Source organism: Chinchilla lanigera, unplaced genomic scaffold, assembly GCF_000276665.1.
Source record: "Chinchilla lanigera isolate Chin_1 unplaced genomic scaffold, ChiLan1.0 scaffold00062, whole genome shotgun sequence".
Classification (NCBI taxonomy): Eukaryota; Metazoa; Chordata; class Mammalia; order Rodentia; family Chinchillidae; genus Chinchilla; species Chinchilla lanigera.
This window is the reverse complement of record NW_004955463.1, coordinates 540,068-545,114: the sequence shown is the minus strand read 5'-3', so window position 1 is coordinate 545,114 and position 5,047 is coordinate 540,068.

The following is a 5,047-nucleotide window of genomic DNA, read 5'->3' as shown; positions in this document are numbered from 1 at the left end:
GAAGGAGGAAAGAGGAAGAAGAAGGAAGAAGAAGGAAGAAGAAGAAGGAGAAGGAGAAACTAAAAAATGTCCTGCTTACCTTGATTCTCAATATCTTTTGGGATATTTGTACATTCCATCCCCAAAACTCTTAGCTCTGGTTCTCAAATAGGAATACTTCCCAGAAAAGTCCCATTAAGCTATAAACTATGTTTGTCCTTGGTACTTCATTTTCCTTTCGTCCAGGAATCAGCCAATGAAAAGATAAATCACTGTCTTGGCAGAAGTAATCATCCCTGACCATCAAAAAGAGGTGGGCTGCTCCTATCGAGCTGGAGCATATAGATGTATACATGTGGGCATCCCCTAGTGCGTCATGAAAACTATGAAAGCAAAGGGACTGTGTAAGCAATTCCAGCCTGAGAAAGGCCATCAAGTGTTAGGATCTGATTCTCACTACCCAAAATCACCAAGAGCAACAGAGGGTTATTGAGGATAATGCTTTGGAAAGTACTGAGTATCAATTATAAATTGTGACCAGCTTCAGCAAAAGATAGTAAGATTTGTCCTGTCCTCCCACTTCACCCCAAGAAGCCTCATGGAGTCCTGGAATATTGTATTTGCCAAATGTTTTGCAAACGTAAGCAACAAGGGGCAGACGCAGGACACAGAGAAGCACTGTCTCCATTCTTTCCTCTACTTTGCTCTGCAAGGAAGCGGGTATTGCTCCAAATGCCCAAGTGCTGTCCCTCTCTTCTACCTGAGCTACTGAGAACTACTCTCCAAGGATGGCTCAAATTGAACAACTGGTCTAAGTATGAGTACATGTTTCTGGCCCACTCAGCCTACAGTGTCAGGGGTGATTGAGTTACAAAGCTCCCTGTCAGGATAGGCAAACCTGATGATGTGATGTATACTCACAACCCAACTTGTCCTATCTCATTTTATTTCCTTGACTTTCCTTCCACAATTATTGATTTTTCTAAGAGTGCTACCTAATAAATATTCTGTCTTGTAAACACCACCATATATGTTTGTATCTGAATGAGACTCGAGGACAGAGGAAGTCATGGGAAGGCCCCAAGATGTGTGAATATTCACTGAGTTTCATTTAACAAAATGGATTTTAAACGAAAGTTTACATGTCAGAACATTATGCCACTAGAATTTCTAAAACTAAAAAAGACTTTGACAGGACTTATTGACAAGGATATAGGGCAATTAGAACTAACTCTCATATAATGTTCTTTTAAATGTATATGGCAGGACCATTGGGAAATTGACTGGCAGTTTGTTACAAACAGATGTTAGCAATTCCACTCATAGATATTATCCAGGTGTAGTTCGAATATGTGTCCATAAGAGTTTAATCCATAGTGGTCCCAAACTGGAAATAACCAAACATTCATTAATCGTTGAATAGATGAACAAACTATATTACATCCTTATAATGGAACACTGTTCATCAATAAAGAAGTCACCGCCGATATCAATGAATGTCAGAAACATTCTGAGTTCACAGTAATTTATTCCATTAATGTAGAGTTATATTTCCAACTCAGAATGGCCGAACTTAATGATTTCTCTACTTTATGATGCTGTGAAAACAATACCTAGTCTGTGCAAATTGTGCTTTGGATTTTTAATACTGATCTTTTCCTGAGCTAGTGATATGCAGTACACTCCTCTGTGGCAGGGTTGGGAACGGCGGCATCCGGTAATCATGAGGGTAAACACAGGACAGTCTACAGGATGCTGTGTTGCTAAGCAATGATGTTTGCTAGATTTAGTGGGGGAAGAGCATTTTCAATTTGTGATATTTTCAATTTATGATGGGTCTATCAGGACATAATCACATTGTAAATCGAAGAACATCTATACTAAATTCCAGAAAATAAAAGCTAATCTGCAGGGACAACAAACAGATCAGTGACTCCCTGGAGGCTTGGGTGGAATGGAGAACGATCACCAGACAAAGCTGATGGGAATATCTTGAGTGTGGGAATGGTCAAACAGGTGTTGTGTGTATTTTATTCTGTGCTGCTGTATGTAAATTATACTGCAATAAAGTTTTTAAAAGAATAGTTGTCCCTTTTGAAAAAATGAAGTGGAAACAGAAACACAAACATATTTGTGTATATAACAGCTTGGCACAACAGGCTAACGGTGGAAATGACCTACATATCCATTAGTGGATGAGTAGATAAACAAAAGGTAGTATGTTCATATGATAGAATATCATCTAGCCTCCAAAAATTAAGAAATTCTGACACATGCCAAACCATGGATGAACCTTGAAAATATTATACTAAGGGAAACAAGTTAGTCACAAAGGAACAAATAGTGTATGATTCCACTTATCTGAGGTTCGTAGAACAGTGATGAGGTGGGGAGTTCTTGACTAAAGGGCACAGAATTTGACTGGGGAAAGTGAAAAGGTTTTGAGGTGGATTTCATGCCACAAAACTGTATCTAAGAACTGTTAAGATGGAAAATTTTTTGATGTGTATACTTTATCACTGGAAAAAAATGAAGGGCAGAGAATACACTATGGGAGCATGGAAATAATATTTTATTTTATAAGTGTAGAAAGTATGGCAAGAAAGATGAGCTGATTTGCAAAGAACAGTGGAACACCCCTGGCCATGAAAATTGATAAACAGAAGATCAGAAAGGTTAGAAATGGAGAACTTCAAATGGATACTGTTCTGATCATCAGGATAGGTGAAGCCAAGCACTCAGATTATCTTTAGAAATCAGTGTCGTAAGTCTGCTTTCAAAAGGTTACTCTTCCACTCCCTTTTAAAAGCTTTTAAGGGAAGGGTAAAAATTGCATGAGAAAATTCTGTAGAATTGGCTAATGAAAATCTTTAGATTTGGATTTTATTACACTATCTGCACAATAATTTCCCAGGGGGCAAAAACAAAAAGGTCCTTAGAATTGAGCTAACATGACCCCAAATTCATAAGAGGAACACTGGCAAGTTGCTGCGATTCAGAGAAGATCAATAGGACACAAGAATCAGCTAAACTTGCAGGTGCTGTAGCCATGGTGACAACCTTGGCAAACCTTCCACACAGATAGTAACAAGCCACTGGGAGCTGAGCCAAAAGAGAGAGAATACTGAGACAAGGACTTCGTAAATCTTAAGGACATACTTCCCGCACATGAAAAACAAAGGACAACTTTTGAACCATTTTTAAAAATTTCTTCTGATCTTTGTAAATTTAAGAAGCCTATCCCCAAAGTCTGGGCATCAGATAGAGGCTTTTAAAGGGAAAGACAAACTGTCCCAAAGTCTTTAACATGCAGGTCCGTTAAACATCAGATCCGCCTGGAGAGACGCTAAACTCTGTGACCTGTTTCAAACAAAAAAGACAATACTCAAAACCTTTGGAGCTTTTAGATGCAGGATCAAGGATAACATTGATTCTGGGGAAGCTGAATGTAGAAGGAGAAATTTAGACGATGTAAAGATGTACAGGAGAAAGTAGCTAAAGTTGCTAGGGTGCAGAGGGTCAAAGAAGTTTCTCTGGAGTGGTACCTCCTTTCCATGTGTGTAACCACAAGGGACTTGCTGTGATTCTAGGGAGGGTAAGAACAGGAGCCCAACTACTGAGTGTGACAAAAGGGAATATCTAGAACAGGCCTGTAATGCTGTAATTGTGAATATGAAATAATACCAAGTTGCAGTAGAGGTATACCAAATTACATAATAAGGGTATTGAAGAAGTTAAAAACAATGCCATACACCACGTATCCCTTTAAAAAACTGGTCTAACTAGTCTAAAGTAGAAATAGACATTACATCAGCTTTTTACTAATCCCTGGTCACTGATGCAGCAAATGTAGATCTTTTAGTTTGGGTCACCAGTGTAGTTTACCTTGGTCAGAATTACACCTTCATTGTTATGTTACAGGAATAAACCCTCCATCACTATGTTATAATCTAGTAATGTGAAATTTAAACAAATGTCCATGACCTAATTCTAATAGAATATGTTTTCTTTTCATACACATCACATTGACTAACAGTCAAAAGCAACTGCATCAAAGTCTTATTTGTCCTTCATTAGTTTGATAACTGGAAATCATAAAACAATTTAACAGGAGAAAAAATCAAGGGATTTCACCAAAAGTAACTTGTCTGGAGTACTGTTGGAACAAATAAATTGTACTCTGGATAAGACAAAAAAAAATCTTTGAGACCCACATTACTAAACAGAATGCAAAGAACTTAAGCGTCATAGGTGGATAGTGGCACATCTGGGTATGGTGCTGCAATCTCATTTTTAGATACATGGCACTCTGAACAAGATCACGTCTCAAAATTTACATGGCCACCTTGCTGATCCCTCAGCCCAATCAACTAAAACATGACTCCCTGATAATCTGCGTTTGACATACCTTCATTGGTATGTCCCTAAGCCCATAACACAACATTGAGTTTGTCAAATTTAGTCACCAGCCACTTACTGCACCATAGTTAAAAAGGGCAATTCACAGAGAACACCAAGTCCTTTTGCTATCAATATAAACTGGACTGTATCTGACACTTGATCACTCTCAAGGAGGAATAGGCTAATGAGATCTCCCATGTTAAATGGAAATGGTATAATCAGTAGAGAACAACTATCTCTAAAGAAGTGCTAAGCCTGCACAGAGTTGTGCTACACTGCTGCAGCCAGGTCTTGGCAAAAGTACCAGAGCAGTGCCCTAAGGATACTGCTTCTTGTGTGAAACACTACTTTTGACCTCTGTACTTTCTCTCTAATACCACTAAGCCTATCACCTTCAAATAATGCAAGGTGTTGTAGCCACTCAAATCCTAGTGTCAGAGAAAACAAAATGAGTAAAGGTAGAGTCTTACTCAGAAAACAGTTTATCTTCATAGTAATTACTCCCTTCCAAGTACCACCTCCTGCAATTCACATGCTATGGCAAATGAGATGAGCTCTCTCTCTCTCTCTCTCTCTCTCTCTCTCTCTCTCTCTCTCTCTCTCTCTCTCTCTCTCTCTCTCTCTGTGTGTGTCTGTGTTTAAAACTTGTTTTCTTGATAGAACATAT